This window comes from Oncorhynchus gorbuscha, linkage group LG15, assembly GCF_021184085.1.
Source record: "Oncorhynchus gorbuscha isolate QuinsamMale2020 ecotype Even-year linkage group LG15, OgorEven_v1.0, whole genome shotgun sequence".
NCBI classification, from domain to species: Eukaryota; Metazoa; Chordata; class Actinopteri; order Salmoniformes; family Salmonidae; genus Oncorhynchus; species Oncorhynchus gorbuscha.
Window position 1 is genome coordinate 30,071,281 of NC_060187.1, and position 17,562 is coordinate 30,088,842.

The following is a 17,562-nucleotide window of genomic DNA, read 5'->3' on the forward strand; positions in this document are numbered from 1 at the left end:
CTTCCTTTTTTGCTTGTAAGCAGGAGTCAGGAGGCTTGAATTATGGTCAGATTTGCCAAATGGAGAGCTTTGTATGCGTCTCTGTGTGTGGAGTAAAGGTGGTCTAGAGTTTTTTTCCCTCTGGTTGCACATTTAATATGCTGGTAGAAATGAGGTAAAAACGGATTAAAGTTTCCCTTGAGCGCCACCTCTGGATGAGCGTTTTCCTGTTTGCTTATGGCCTTATACAGCTATTTGAGTGTCGTCTTAGTGCCAGCATCGGTTTGTGGTGATAAATAGACAGCTACAAAGAATATAGATGAAAACTCTCTAGGTAGATAGTTTGGTCTACAGTTTATCATACGATACTCTACCTCAGGCGAGCAAAACCTAGAGACTTCCTTAGATATCGTGCACCAGCTGTTGTTTACAAATATACATAGAACGCCACCCCTTGTTTTACCAGAGGCTACTGTTCTATCCTGCCAGTACAGTGTAATACCTACCAGCTGTATGTTATTCATGTTATTGTTCAGCCACGACTCGGTGAAACACAAGATATTACCGTTTTTAAAGTCGCATTTGTAGGATATACATGCTTTTAGTTTGTCCATTTTATTATCCAGCGATTGTACATTGGCCAATAGTACCGATGGCACGGACTGATTAGCCACTCGTTGCCGGATCCTCACAAGGCACCTCATTCTCCTTCCTTGAAACCTTGGTCTCTTTCTCCTGCGAATGACGGGGATGAGGGCCTGTTCGGATGACTGGAGAATATCCCTCTCGTACGTCTCATTAAAGAATATTCTTAGTCCAATTCAAGGTGAGTAATCTGATGTCCGGAAGATATTTTCAGTCATAAGAGACGGTAGCAGCAAAATTATGTACAAACTAAGTTACAAACAATGCAAAAAAACAAACAAAATAGCATGGTTGGTTAAGAGCCCATAAAACGGCAGCCATCCCCCCCCAGGGCCATTATGCAAAATATATATAAAAAACTATTGAAATGGATTGATTATGCCAGAATCTTCTGATTTCACATGACTGGGAATACAGATATGCATCTGTTGGTCAAAGATACTATCAAAAAAAAGTAGGGTCGTGGATCAGAAAACCATTCAGTATCTGGTGTGACCACCATTTGCCTCATGCAGCGTGACACATATCCTTCGCATAGAGTTAATCAGGCTGTTGTTTGTGGCCTGCGGAATGTTGTCCCACTCCTCTTCAATCGCCGTGTGAAGTTGCTGGATATTGGCGGGAACTGGAACACACTGTCGTACACGTCGATCCAAAGCATCCCAAATATGCTCAATGGGTGACATGTCTGGTGAGTATGCAGGCCATGGAATTGAGACATTTTCAGCTTCCAGGAATTGTGTACAGATCCTTGTGACATGGGGCCGAGCATTGTCATGCTGAAACATGAGCTGATGGCGTTGGATGAATGGCACAACAATGGGCCTTAGGATCTCGTCACGATATCTCTGTGCATTCAAATTTCCATTGATAAAATGTAATTGTGTTCGTTGACTGTAGCTTATGCCTGCCCATACCATAACCGCACTACCACCATGGGGCACTCTGTTCACTACGTTGACGTCCCTGCAGGATGCCAATTGCAAGCTCCCTCAAAACTTGAGACATCTGTGGCATTTTGTTGTGTGACAAAACTGCACATTTTCGAGTGTCCTTTTCTCGTCCCCAGCAAAAGCTGTGCCTGTGTAATGATCATGCTGTTTAATCAGCTTCTTGATATGCCACACCTGCCAGGTAAATGGATTATCTTTGCCTACGGAGAAATTATCACTAACAGGAATATAAACAAATTTGTGGACAACATTGGAGAGAAATATGCTTTTTGTGCATATGGAACATTTCTGGGTTATTTTATTTCACCTCATGAAACATGGGACCAAGTTGCGATAATTTTTTTTTCAATGTAATAAAACGTATGAAGTTTAGAAAAATATTGGCTATTTGTGTCAGGACCCGGTTACGAACCCGGGTCTCCGGAGTGAGAAACAGTCACTAAACCAACTGAGCCACGAATAGTCAGCAGAACCCAGAAGATGAGGCAGACACAGCAGTACTTGAGACGGTGTATTTAATGAAGTAAAAAGTGAAGTTCTTCAGGAAAACATGTAACTCCACAACCTCAAAAGGAATTCCACAAGAACAAAGGTAATCCTCCAAGACAAAAAGGTAAATCCACAAGGTGGAAGGTATAGCACAAAAAAGCCTCAAAAGATACTTAAAAACAAACAAACAAGAACAAAAAACAGAATTCCACAAGAGAGTCCACCGGGATCAACAAGAGTTCACAGAGTACTAGGGCTGGGTGCTAACATACAAACACAGAGCAAAGAACTGAGTAAAACAAAGGGTTTAAATACAATCAGGGGAAACGAGGCACAGGTGCAAATAATAATGGGGATCAAGGGAAAAGAAAAGGTCAAAAGGCACAATGGGGGCATCTAGTGACCAAAAACCGGAACAACCCTGGCCAAATCCTGACAGAATCCCCCCCCCCTAGGAACGGCTCCTGACGTTCCTACCAGCTCTCTCAGGGTGGAGGGCCCTGAACTGACGAATGAGGTCAGGGTCCAGTATGTCTTTGGCAGGAACCCAGGAGTGCTCCTCGGGACCGTAGCCTTCCCAGTCCACCAGATACTGCCAGGACCGCTGCACCCGGCGGGAATCCAGTATCCGATGGACGGTATAAGCCGGCTGGCCTCCAATGACACGAGGCGGAGGGGGGAGGTCTGTCTGCCGGGACAAGGGGAGAAAAAACAACAGGTTTTAATAAGGAAATGTGAAACGTGGGATTAATCTTAAGGGATCTGGGTAAGTGTAGGCGATAAGAAACAGGGTTAACTCTCCTGGCAACCTTAAAGGGACCGATGTATTTTTGGGACAGCTTGCGAGACTCCACCCGTAGTGGTAAGTCTCTTGTGGAGAGCCAGACTCTCTGGCCGGGGCGCAGGGTAGGCCCGGGACGGCGACGTCTGTTGGCTTGTTGTTGGTACCTCTGTGAGGAACTCATAAGATTGAGACGGGTCTTCCTCCACATAAGCCGACAGCGTCTGACGAACTTCAAGGCTGAAGGCACTCTGACTTCTGCCTCCTGGTTCGGGAACAATGGAGGGGCATAGCCAAACTGACACTCGTGCAAGGACATACCAGTGGAGGAGGAGCGCAAGGTGTTGTGCGCGTATTCGGCCCAAACAATGAAGGACGACCATGTGGACGGGTTGTTACGAGTCATACATCGGAGGGTGGTTTCCAGCTCTCGATTCATCCTCTCTGTTTGGCCGTTAGACTCCGGATGGTACCCTGAAGATAGACTGGCAGAAGCCCCCATGAGTTGGCAGAAGGCCTTCCAAAAGCTAGAGGCGAACTGGGGACCTCTGTCAGAAACCATATCTTGAGGAATGCCGAAGACTCGGAACACATGATTAATTACCAACTCAGCCGTTTCCTTGGCAGAAGGTAACTTAGTCAGAGGGACGAACCTGGCTGCCTTTGAAAACCTGTCGATTATGACTAGGATAGTAGTATTGCCATGGGATGGAGGAAGGCCAGTAATAAAGTCCAACGAGATATGGGACCAGGGTCTGGGGAACAGGCAAAGGGTGAAGGAGTCCTTGCGGGCGGAGGTGAGAAGATTTGCCCTGGCAGCACACGGGGCAAGCATTGACGAAAGTGGCAACGTCTTCTCTTATGGTAGGCCACCAGAACTTACGCTGGATGAACTCCAAGGTGCGACCTACGCCCGGGTGACAGGTGAGGCGAGAGGAGTGCCCCCACAGAAGGACCTGAGTCCTCACTGCCTTGGGGACAAACAACCGATTGGCAGGACCTCCTTTCGGGTCCGGTTCAAAAGCTTGAGCTCGTCTCACGGTATCCTCAACTTGCCACGAGATCGAAGCTACGATCTTAGCAGCAGGAAGGACAGGCATGTCCGTGTCATCTCGAATGGCAGGAACGTAGACTCGGGACAGGGAATCCGGTTTGAGATTCTTCGACCCGGGCCGATAGGTGAGGATAAATTGGAATCGATTGAAGAAAAGAGACCATCTAGCTTGTCTAGAGTTCAACCGCTTCGCCTGCTGGATATACTCCAGATTTTTGTGGTCCGTAAGCACTTGAAACGGGTGAGAAGCCCCCTCGAGCCAGTGTCTCCATTCTTTCAATGCCATCTTAACCTCTAGGAGTTCACGATCCCCCACATCGTAGTTCCTCTCAGCCGGGGTAAGCCGGTGTGAGAAGAAAGCGCACGGATGAAGCTTCTTGTCTTCACCCCTCTGAGACAGGACAGCTCCAACACCAACCTCTGAGGCGTCTACCTCCACCACAAACGGTTAATCCGTAGTCGGTAGTATCAGGATGGGAGCAGAGAGGACGCGCTGCTTGAGTCCTTGGAAGGCCGTCTCAGCTTCTCTTCCCCACAAAAACCTTGCATTGCCACCCTTGGTTAAAGCTGAGAGAGGGGCTGCCACCAAGCTGAAGTTCTTGATGAACTTGCGGTAAAAGTTAGTGAAGCCCAGGAAACGCTGAACTTCCTTAACGGATTTGGGGGTGGGCCAATCCGCTACCGCCCCTACCTTCCTGGGGTCCATTTGGACTCGACCGGGTTCCACTACAAATCCCAGGAATTGTACTCGGGATGAATGGAATTCACATTTTTCCGGCTTAACGTACAGATGGCTGTCTAGGAGGCGTTTGAGTACTTGTCTGACATGCTTTGTGTGTTCTTGAAGAGAGCTCGAAAAGATGAGGATGTCATCCAAGTAAACGAACACAAATATGTTAAGCATATCCCTAAGCACATCGTTTATGAGCGCTTGGAACACCGCTGGGGCGTTGGTCAGGCCGAAGGGCATCACCAAGTATTCATAGTGACCAGTAGGCGTGTTGAAAGCGGTCTTCCACTCGTCACCAGGTCTGATCCGCACAAGATGGTATGCGTTCCGCAGGTCAAGCTTAGTGAAAACAACTGCTTCCTGGAGCAGCTCGAAGGCTGTGGCCATAAGGGGTAGCGGGTAACGGTTACGGACGGTTATGGCATTGAGTCCCCAGTAGTCGATGCAAGGACGTAATCCACCGTCTTTCTTGGCCACAAAGAAAAACCCTGCTCCCGCCGTGGAGGTGGATGGACGCATGAGGCCTGCTTCCAGAGCGTCCTTGATGTAGGTATCCATAGCAGCTCGTTCGGGTGGAGATAGGGAAAACATCCGACCCCTGGGCGGGCAAGTGCCCGGAAACAGTTCGATGGGGCAATCATAAGGTCTATGGGGTGGTAGCATGGTGGCCCTCTGTTTGCTAAATACCAGTTTGAGGTCATGGTAACACTCGGGAACTCGGGTCAGGTCGATGGATTCTAAAGACTCGGGAGTAGAACTCGGGGAATTCGGGAAAATACAAGTAGCTTGGCACGTAGGACCCCACTGCTTGATAGTGCCCACAGACCAGTCGATGTGAGGGTTATGGCTGTGAAGCCAGGGGTATCCAAGGACGAGAGGGAACTCGGAACAGGAGATCAAATGAAAGTTCATCAATTCCTGGTGTTGTGAAACTGAAAGTCGCAAGGAGGTAGTGACATGAGTGACAAGTCCAGATCCCAAAGGGCTTCCATCCAATGTAGTAACCCTCATGGGGTCACTTAGAGGTTCAGAGGGAACGCCATTCTCCTTCGCCCAGACACCATCCATGAAGTTACCTGCGGCTCCAGAGTTTACCAAGGCTTGAAGGTGAAGCTTGTGGTTGTCCCAGGAAAGGATGACTGGAATGAGCAGACGGGAGTTGGACGGATGGGAGGAGGTTATGTTTCCCGTTACAGTTCCCCCCGGCCTGTACGGGACAGAGCGTTTCCCTGGAGCCCGGGACACGTGGAACGGAAATGGCCCGGTTTGCCGCAATATAGACAGCGTTGCTCTCTCATCCGGCGGTCTCTCTCAGCCTGGGAGATGCGTCCAATCTGCATGAGTTCCGGTGGAGCCAGTGAGGATAAAGGTGGGGACTCGGAGCTGGGACTGATAGGTCTACGGTTGAGTTCTCTCTCTCTCAGACGCTGGTCAATGCGTGAGGCCAACTTGATCAGGGACTCGAGTTTGTCCGGTGGTTCCCGAGTGGCCAGTTCATCTTGGATAGTGTCGGAAAGGCCTTTCAGAAAGCACACCGTGAGCGCCTCGTTGTTCCAGCCACTCGCTGCTGCCACCGTGCGGAACTGGATGGCATAGTCCGTCACGCTGCGCCGATCTTGGTGGAGAGTCAGGAGCTGTTTGGCTGAGTCAGGACCACTGCTTGGGCCTTGAAACACTCGTTTGAATTCCTCAGCAAAGGCAGAGTAGCTGGCACAGCAGGAACTATGGGCATCCCACACAGCAGTAGCCCAGGCCAGGGCTTTTTCCGACAGCAGGGTGATGATATATGCGATCTTAGACCGGTCGGTGGGGAACGACGAGGGTTGCAGCTCGAAGGAGAGAGAACATTGGGTGAGAAACCCTTTACAAGCACTTGGATCACCTGAGAACCGTTGGGGAGGTGGAAGACTAGGTTCAGCCAGAGGGTTAACTGCCATGGGTACGTGAATCTAAGGTACTGGGACGCTTTATGGAAGTCAGCATCTCCGACAGAAGATGAGAATGTCTAGCCATTAAGGCCTCTTGCTGAACCAGGGCGGCTTCGTGGCGTTGGACAGTCTCCTGGTGGTGGGACAGCATGGCAACAAGGTCCTGGGAACTGGCTGCCTCTGGGTTCATTTCTGGCTCTGTGTTTCTGTCAGGACCCGGTTACGAACCCGGGTCTCCGGAGTGAGAAACAGTCAATAAACCAACTGAGCCATGAATAGTCAGCAGAACCCAGAAGATGAGGCAGACACAGCAGTACTTGAGACGGTGTATTTAATGAAGTAAAAAGTGAAGTTCTTCAGGAAAACATGTAACTCCACAACCTCAAAAGGAATTCCACAAGAACAAAGGTAATCCTCCAAGACAAAAAGGTAAATCCACAAGGTGGAAGGTATAGCACAAAAAAGCCTCAAAAGATACTCAAAAACAAACAAACAAGAACAAAAAAACAGAATTCCACAAGAGAGTCCACCGGGATCAACAAGAGTTCACAGAGTACTAGGGCTGGGTGCTAACATACAAACACAGAGCAAAGAACTGAGTAATACAAAGGGTTTAAATACAATCAGGGGAAACGAGGCACAGGTGCAAATAATAATGGGGATCAAGGGAAAATAAAAGGTCAAAAGGCACAATGGGGGCATCTAGTGACCAAAAACCGGAACAACCCTGGCCAAATCCTGACAATTTGTAAAGTGCGCAATAGTCGCCGGAACTGCAACTTCAACTGTGATTGTGGGACTGGTTTTGCCGAATGGGATGTTTGAACAACAGAAAAATATTGGAGTAAAATGACTATAAATATCATTCTATTTAAAATATTTCCAGATGTTATTAGACATTAACAATCAGAGCAAACATATAGCACGGAGTTCCAATATGATCAAAAACTACAAATAGGTTATATAAATATGCAATTTCACTAAACAGTCAATAGATGTGAAATCATGTCAATGTATTTTTGACTTATGTATTTTGACATTTTGACATGCGTAACTCAATATGTTTAGATAGTATCGACATTAAATGAAAAATTGATGGCAGAAATGGGCTTAAATAGATATTTAACCGTTTTTGGAAGACTTGGTCATGTAAAAACAGATATTCATAATGTCATTCTGTTGACAAACTGTGCATCTGCACAGTTATTTAACAAACCGTACAACTCTATGAACAAGGCTTACTTTTAACAGAACATTTTACAAAAACACATCTACTTAAAGTGGCACTCCAAACTTCTTTTCACCTCATTTAACACCTGATTTACTTGACTAAAGGCACATCTCAATAGGTGGTCCAGATATGTCATTACATAGTGGGGCCTTTGCTTTTTTGTTCTCCTTATTGTTCCTCACCCTTGGGGGGAAGGCCGACGACGTCCTACTCCTTGAAGTTTGCGGTTGTGTCTAAAAATACTATTTTGCTAAACTTTTGACCCTTTAGTGCTGTATTTACAGTGCCTTAGGAAAGTTTTCAGATCCCTTGACTTTTTCCACATTTTGTTATTTTACAGCCTTATTTTAAAATGGATACATAAAACAATTTCCTCATCAATCTACACACAATACCCCATAATGACAAAGCAAAAACTGTTTTTTATTTAATTTATTAAAAATAAATAATAAATACCCTATTTACATAAGTATTCAGACCCTCAAAATTGGGCTCAGGTGCATCCTGTTTTCATTGATCATCCTTGATGTTTCTACAACTTGATTGGAGTCCACCTGTGGTAAATTCAATTGACACAATATAAGGTCACACAGTTGACAGTGCATGTCAGAGCAAAAGCCAAGCCACGAGGTCGAAGGAATTGTCCATAGAGTTCAGAGACAGGATTGTGTTGAGGCACAGATCTGGGAAAGGTACCAAAACATTTCTGCAGTATTGAAGGTCCCCAAGAACACATTGCCCTCCATCATTCTTAAATAGAAAAGGTTTGGAACCACCAAGTCTCTTCCTATAGCTGTCCGCCCGGCCAAACTGAGGAATCGGGGGAGAAAGGCCTTGATCAAGGAGGTGACCAAGAAACCGATGGTCATTCTGACAGGGCTCCAGAGTTCCTCTGTTGAGATGGGAGAACCTTCCAGAAGGACAACCATTTCTGCAGCACTCCAGAAATCAGGCCTTTATGGTAGAGTTGTCCAGATAGAAGCCACTCCCCAGTAAAAGGCACATGACAGCCCGCTTGGAGTTTGCCAAAACGCACTAAAGGACTCTCAGACCATGAGAAACAATATTCTCTGGTCTGATGAAACCAAGATTGAACTCTTTGGCCTAATCCTGGTTTTGCTTTGTCATTATGGTGTATTGTTTGTAGATTGAGGAGGGGGGAAAACAATTGAATCCATTTTAGAATAAGGCTGTAATGTAACAAAATGTGGAAAAAGTCAAGGGGTCTGAATAATTTCCGAATGCACTGTATACTTGGGATATCGCTTTTCAACACTAAAAGTAAAAAAATCGCTGGAGCACATCTTTAAACTTTGCAATTAATTGTTTTTGTTTGACATACATTTCAAAGTGAAAAATAATTCCGAAAAATAATTCCAGCATAATTCCGTTACTATGGAATTTCCCTTTGCTTACGTCAACATCGGTGCCATTGTTGACTTTCATATGGGCTTTGTTGAGCCTTTTGATCTTATTTAACATTTGGGTGGGTTGTTTTGTTATTGACAGGTCACGGGTCTGTTCATCATCTACTGAAGATGGATCCAACGGATAAATATGGGACATATGAAAGCAGTGGTCAACCAGAAGAGCTTTTTGTATGTTAAACCGTATTTTATGCATTCTTCAAAGTGAGAAACAATTACATTTTACAATAGCTTAAACAATCGGCTATCCATTAACAAGTTTTATTGGTCAAGTTGAGTTTATTCACCAACCATGGTCTGTTCTAGGATCACTCACTACATTGGAGTGAGGTTAAAGAGGAGGCTGAAGAATGTCTGATTTCAGCTGTCTCGTTAGGAGTTGAAACATCCCAGGTTTGTCCAAAGGAGGACCCTGATGAACAAGACCCCTCCTTTGACACAGTTTCAGACATCTATGGAGTTACAGAGCAAGAGCATGGACATAAAGGCATGACATATCTCAAAGTAAAGGTTTGTATCCACTCAACATTTTGCAAGCCCACTTACAAGCCCAGAGTTGTTGTTAGAATTATGTTTTTTTTGTGTCAGGTGCCGCCTTCTCCAGTCCCAGTCAAAGAGGAGTCTGAAGAATGCTCCCATCAGCCAGTAGATGAAGAGGAAGTTGCCTTAATTACAGTGAAGAAAGAAGAGAATGAAGACTGGTTGAAGTCAGAAGATGAGGATGTTGTGAAAGTGTCAGTGCCTTGGGAGCTGTTGGAAACATCACCATCATCATCATGCTCAGATACAGAGGACAGTGAGATGGAAAGTGATAATGTGCAGGTGAGTTCAAGCATGTAATAACGTACTGAGTGAAATACACACTTTGAGATGTTTTGTAGGGTTAGCTTCTTGTAGGGTCAATTTAAACGTTTCTTCATTCCACAAGTTGTTTTGACTGTTTTGACACCCTACCTATTAAAAGCTGTGTACCCCAATCCACAAACCTAGCTCTTGGGCCAAGTTAGTATTTCCCCAATTCTTGAAGGTAACTGACTTTCTGACTGAACTGAATCCGCTTCTCTGTTTCAGAAGGACTGTGAAAACCATGAGTGACATTTCACAAGGTTTAATGATTGAAGATTGTAGCAGGATTGATCCAGGGATGACGCCAGATACAGATGTGAAAGCTAATGCTGTCGATTTCAGTGAGTACCATTGGTGGGGTGGGTTGCAGTTGTGGTGTAGATATAGCTGCGGGAAGTAGTCTGGGGGTGGGGGTGCTGTGATTGTTTTGCAGTGGGGGGGGGGGGGGGGCGCAGACTTTTTTGGGGGGCCAATGCTGAAGACGTCTATATCAGGGGTTCCCAAAAATGTTCAATCAAGGCACCCCTTTCAGCATTGGAGAACATCCTTTTACATCAGCCTAAAACCCCAAACATCAAGCAATGCAAATGTAGAAGCACGGTGGCTAGGAAAAACTCCCTAGAAATGCAAGAACCTAGGAAGATGCCTAGAGAGGAACCAGGCTCTGAGGGGTGGTAAGTCCTCTTCTGGGTGTGCCAGGGGGGAGATTATAACAGTACATGGCCAAGATGTTTAAATGTTCATAGATGACCAGCAGGATCAAATAATAATAATCACAGTGGTTGTAGAGGGTGCAACAGGTCGGCACCTCAGGAGTAAATGTCAGTTGGTTTTTCATAGCCGAGCATTCAGAGACAGCAGGTGCGGTAGGGAGAGACGAAAACAGCGGGTCGTGGACAAGGTAGCACGTCCGGTGAACAGGTCAGGGTTCCATAGGCACGCAGGCAGAACAGTTGAAACTGGAGCAGCAGCACGACCAGGTGGACTGGGGACAGCAAGGAGATATCAGGCCAGGTAGTCCTGAGGAATGGTCCTATTGCTCAGGTCCACCGGGAGGAGAGGGAGAGAATTATAGCATACTTAGGATAAGGACACAGGATAAGACAGGAAAAATACTCCAGATATAACAGACTGACACTAGAACCCCGACACAAACTATTGCGGCCCTGTCAGACGATACCCCCTGACCCGGCCAACCAGGCAGGATATAACCCCGCCCACATTGCCAAAGCACAGCCCCCACACTTCTAGAGTGATATCTTCAAATCACCAACTTACTTCCCTGAGACAAGGCTGAGTATAGCCCACGAAGATCTCCCCCATGGTACGAACCCGAGGGGGGCGCCAACCCGGACAGGAAGATCATGTCAGTGACTCAACCCACTCAAGTGATTCACCCCTCCTAGAGACGGCATGGAAGAGCACCAGTAAGCCAGTGACTCAGCCCCCATAATAGGGTTAGAGGCAGAGAATCCCAGAGGAGAGAGGGGAACTGGCTAGGCATAGACAGCAAGGGTGGTTTGTCACTCCAGTGCCTTTCCGTTCACCTTCACACCCCTGGGCCAGACTACACTCAATCATAGGATCTACTGAAGAGATGAGCCTTCAATAAAGACTTAAAGGTCGAGGCTGAGACTGCTTCTCTCACATGGATAGGCAGACCATTCCATAAAATGGAGCTCTATAGGAGAAAGCCCTGCCTCCAGCTGTTTGCTTACAAATTCTAGGGACAATAAGGAGTCCTGTGTCTTGTGACCGTACGGTATGTGTCTTTATGTCCAGCATGACCAAATCGGAAAGATCGGTAGGAGCAAGCCCATGTAATCCTTTGTAGGTTATCAGTAAAACCTTGAAATCAGCCCTAGCCTTAACAGGAATCCAGTGTAGAGAGGCTAGCACTGACGTAATATGATCACATTGTTTGGTTCAAATCAAGATTCTAGCAGCCGTGTTTAGCACTAGCTGAAATTTATTTAATGTTTTATCCTGGTACCCGGAAAATAGAGCATTACAGTAGTCTAATCTAGAAGTGACAAAAGCATGGATGAACTTTTCTTCCGTCATTTTTGTAGATGGAAAAAAGCTGTCTTTTGAAATAGCCTTGATATGTTCGTCAAAAGAGAGATCAGGGTCCAGAGTAACACCGAGGTCCTTCACAGTTTTATTTGAGATGACTGTACAACCATCAAGATTAGCTGTCAGATCCAACAGAACATCTCTTTGTTTCTTGGGACCGAGAACTAGCATCTCTGTTTTGTCCGAGTTTAAACGTAAAAGATTTGCTGCCATCCACTTCCTAATGTCTGAATAACAAGCTTCCAGTGAGGCCAATTTTGGGACTTCACCATGGTTCATCGAAATGTACAGCTGTGTATCATCCGCATAGCAGTGAAAGTTAACATTATGTTTCCGAATGACATCACCAAGAGGTAAAATATATAGTGAAAACAATAGTGGACCTAAAGCAGAACCATCCACAGAGAGAAACTGATATCTTTCTGCAGAAAATATCTAAACCAGGCCAGAACTTGTTCGTGTAGAACAATTTGGGTTTCCAATCTCTCCAAAAGAATGTGGTGATCGATGGTGACAATCATCGATTAGAATGACAATCGCAGTGACCAGGCAACAACTCTTACAATTTCAACTATTGAATCATGCAAGATAATGTTCTTAATTATTTAAACTACCTTTTTTTCCAAAGCAGAGATGCTGAATAGTTGTTTTGCCTGCACCACAGATGTTATTGGTCCGCTAATACTAGTAAAAGGACCAGTGCACTACTTTTGTGGGGGGGGGGTTCTTCTAAAAATAAGCTTTTTTTGTATTAATATAATTTTTTTCAGATTTTTTTAAGGGGTTGCTGCAGCACCTTCAGCATCCCTACTTTCTGCGTCTATGGGTATAGAGATAAAATAATGTGTTACATGTACAGAACACGTGGCACGTTTCATAGCTCAATAACTATGGTTCTATTTTTTATGTTTTTTTCTCTTTCCTTTAGGTGAATCTAAAGGGGGGTCCTCCTTCTACCCATGCCCCCATTGTACACTTGGTTTCACCATAGAACGTTTTTTCCATGGGCATCTCAAGAGGGCCCACCCCGAAGAGTACATCGCTCTGCTGAAGTCTGGGGAAATAATAGCAACAAAAAAAAAGTGTTCACAGCTGCCCCCAGCCACATGCCCGCAATGTGGCAAGAGCTTCTCCAATAAATATGTTATGGAAAAGCATCAGAGGAGTCACACAGGAGAGAAGCCATATCACTGTGCAGACTGTGGGAAGAGCTATGTCTTTGCTGATTCACTCAAAAAACATAAAAAAAGATGTGGGAAAGGATTCCGAAGACAAACCCAACTGACCAGCCATGAAACGATCCCCACAGGAGAGAGACCATATAAATGCTCTCAGTGTGGAAAAGGATACCGAACACCAGCCAGTCTAAAAGCACACCAGAAAACCCACCCAGGAGAAAAGCCTTATCAGTGTTCTCAGTGTGACAAATGTTTTGGCTTTTCCAGAGACCTTAAGAGACACAGATGGACTCACACTAGTGAGAGACCATATAAATGCTTTGAGTGTGGCAAAGGATTCGTCGAACAAACCCAACTGACTAGCCATGAGCTTATCCACACAGGAGAGAGACCGTATAAATGCTCTCAGTGTGCAAAAGGATACCGAAGACCAGCCCATCTAAAAAGACATAAAATGACCCACACCTAATGATTGCCTCCGGGGTAAAAAGTCATTCTACTGGCTGGAAGATTTGATAACTTGGAACTTTGATATTCCCGTAGTATATATGTTATGTAAAGTTCAACAATATATTGAAAAATTTGCTACATCGAAAATTATATATATTCAATATTTATGTTTTAAAATATTTATAAATTAAAAGGTTTGCTGTGTCTGTCAGCGTAGTGTCCAGAACATGGAGGTGCTACCAGGACACAGGCCAGTACATCAAGAGACGTGGAGGAGGCCGTAGGAGGGCAACAACCCAGCAGCAGGACCACTACCTCCGCCTTTGTGCAAGGAGGAGCAGGAGGAGCACTGCCAGAGCTCTGCAAAATGACCTCAGGCAGGCCACAAATGTGCATGTGTCTGCTCAAACGGTCAGAAACAGACTCCATGAGGGTGGTATGAGGGCCCGACGTCCACGGGTGGGGGTTGTGCTTACAGCCCTACACCGTGCAGGACGTTTGGCATTTGCCAGAGAACACCAAGTTTGGCGAATTCACCACTGGCGCCCTGTGCTTTTCACAGATGAAAGCAGGTTCACACTGAGCACATGTGACAGACGTGATAGTCTGGAGACGCCATGGAGAACGTTCTGCTGCCTGAAACAACCTCCAGCATGACCAGTTTGGTGGTGGGTCAGTCATGGTGTGGGATGGCATTTCTTTGGGGGGCCGCACAGCCCTCCATGTGCTCGCCAGAGGTGGCCTGACTGCCATTAGGTACCGAGATGAGATCCTCAGACCCCTTGTGAGACCATATGCTGGTGCGGTTGGCCCTGGGTTCCTCCTAATGCAAGACAATGCTAGACCTCATGTGGCTGGAGTGTGTCAGCAGTTCCTGCAAGAGGAAGGCATTGATGTTATGGACTGGCCCGCCCGTTCCCCAGACCTGAATCCAATTGAGCACATCTGGGACATCATGTCTCGCTCCATCCACCAACGCCACGTTGCACCACAGACTGTCCAGGAGTTGGCGGATGCTTTAGTCCAGGTCTGGGAGGAGATCCCCCAGGAGACCATGCACCACCTCATCAGGAGCATGCCCAGACATTGTAGGGAGGTCATACAGGCACGTGGAGGCCACACACACTACTGAAACTCACTTGGACTTGTTTTAAGGACATTACATCAAAGTTGGATCAGCCTGTAGTGTGGTTTTCCACTTTAATTCTGAGTGTGACTCCAAATCCAGACCTCCATGGGTTGATAAATTGGATTTCCATTGATAGTTTGTGTGTGATTTTGTTGTCAGCACATTCAACTATGTAAAGAAAAAAGTATTTAATAAGAGTATTTCATTCATTCAGATCTAGGATGTGTTATTTTATTGTTCCCTTAATTTTTTTGAGCAGTGTATAATTGTACACATAGGGCCTAATATAGACACCCACCAAAAAAAGAAAGCAAATAGTGTAAATTTAAAATAAAAAAAGGCCATTATGCCTGACTTAGATTGGATGCATTACGATTTTTCTGTAGCCTCTGTGGCCAACGACCCAGACACACATAATAATGCCATGCATAGCGGTAGCATTAATCTCACAAAAATCCAAAAGTAAAATGTAAAGGGTTGGTCCCATGTTTCATGAGCTGAAATAAAAGATTCCAGAAATCATTCATACGCGCAAAAATTATTTCTCAATTGTTTTGCATACATTTCTTTATACATCCCTGTTTGTAAGCGTTTCTCCTTTGCCAAAAATAATCCATTCCAAACAGCCTCACAACCGCAGACCACTCACAACTCATTCTGGTTTCCTGGGCCTGGCTCCCCAGTGGGTGGACCTATGCCCTCCCAGGGCCACCCATGACTGTGCCCTTGCCCAGTCATGTGAAATCCATAGATTAGGGCCTAATGAATTTATTTCAATTGACTGATTTCCTTCTATGAAGTGTGACTCAGTAAAATCTTTTAAATTGTTGTGTTTATATTTTTGTTCAGTATATAATGAAAAGGTGACCAGAAACCAGATTCCTTTTTTAAGGGACGGATTTGTATGGAAAGCCAAGTGGAAGGGAACATTTATATGTTGTCATCCTCATAATAACCGTGTGTGGTTTAACCGCAACAGAATAGTACCCTTCAACTGAAGCAGCGGGAAACTAACGAGTGTCCACATCTTTCACAATCATACCATTACTATACTTGGTTTAGGACCATCACGTGATGTCCTGACGACTGGTAAAACAGTCTTGCACCCACGTGCTAATCTACGTTACTTTTGCCCCGAGCTCACGCCCGGGAGGCAGCCCATTTCCAAAATGAATGCAATCCCTTTTTACCCTGGGAAAATCCTCCCGCTTGGGTAACCTGTGTCAGATAATCAAATCCATTCAATATCTCATGTGAAGTCTTCCAAAAACACATTTGCACATGAATTCACATGTGAAATTTCACTTGCACGTGACTTCACGTGAAATTGTACAAATGTTAAGTGTTCCAAAAGCACATTTTCACGCGTGAAATGCGATGTGTAGTTTCATGGTATCACATGTTGAAATTTTGCATCTCCATGTCACATTTATTTAACATGAGATCATGTTCTCACATGTTGTCACGTGTAGTTTCATATTATCACATTGCTTCACATGTTGGACATGTTATCACATTAACTTCACATGTGATCACACAAGAACTCACTTGTTCACATGTGGAATGCATTAGTTTTTTCCATAATGGACACCACAAACATTCAATTGTTTAGTCCAGATGTTGTTTAGTTTTCTATTGTTTAGTTGAGAAGTGCCATATTTTTATTATTTCTGCTGCACAAAATGTTAAACATGGCAATGTTGTTCTCATGTTCTCAATAAAGGCTTTCAATATTTCATTGCATGTCATGATTGATGAATCTTTTTCAAACTGTTACATTTCACCGCAAACCCTATTACAACTGATCCCTTAAGTGGGGTATAATGTAACATTTCACTCCTTATATCTGAGACAGTCACAACTTGTCTGTTTGATTCAGAGACACAATACCTATACCAATTTGTAGCAGAGCCTTTTTAACAAAGCCTTTTTAATTCTATGTGCTGTGCATTTTGCTAAGATATTTGGATCACAACACTGTAGTGTAAGGGGCCTCCAGTTTTTAGATAGACTGGCTCTTTAAACTTACCACACCTGGGTCCAGATTCAGTAATAGTGAAATCAAACCTTCTTGATGAGTACCTGATAGTTTACAACTTTTATAGGAGTGGTTAAAACATGCTAATAGTGGATATTTGAGTAGATCAAAAAAGGTTTAATATACCTCAACTGTTATGCTATCCAGCCCTGGAATCTTCCCTATAGCCTAAAGGCTTTAATTGCATCAAGATGTTTTTCTGTATAGCTGTTCATTTTACACTATTCTTATTCAAAGAATACTTACAATTAACTCCAGTTAGTGGAACTGGAGGAGACTGAAAAGAGAACGTATGCTTAAAGTACTTTGCATCCTCTTTCAAAATATAATTTGGTGAATCAAGGATGACTCCATTTGTAACAAGTAAATACTTTTTCCTAGCATTTCTATTAATTTTTCTAAATGTTTCATCCAATTCGCTTTATTTATATAATACATGTACTGTTATTTCTTATTTCCTTTATTAATATGAAGTCCTCTTACCTACAGTCGTGGCCAAAAGTTTTGAGAATGACACAAATATTAATTTCCACAAAGTTTGCTGCTTCAGTGTCTTTAGATATTTTTTGTCAGATGTTACTATGGAATACTGAAGTATAATTACAAGCATTTCATAAGTGTCAAAGGC

At 44.7% G+C, this 17,562-nt stretch overlaps 1 pseudogene; it reads left to right on the forward strand.

Annotated features, from left to right (window-relative positions):
• LOC123997231 overlaps positions 1-14,077 on the forward strand; it is a 34,345-nt pseudogene extending 20,268 nt beyond the window's left edge.
• The last annotated feature ends 3,485 nt before the right edge of the window (positions 14,078-17,562 follow it).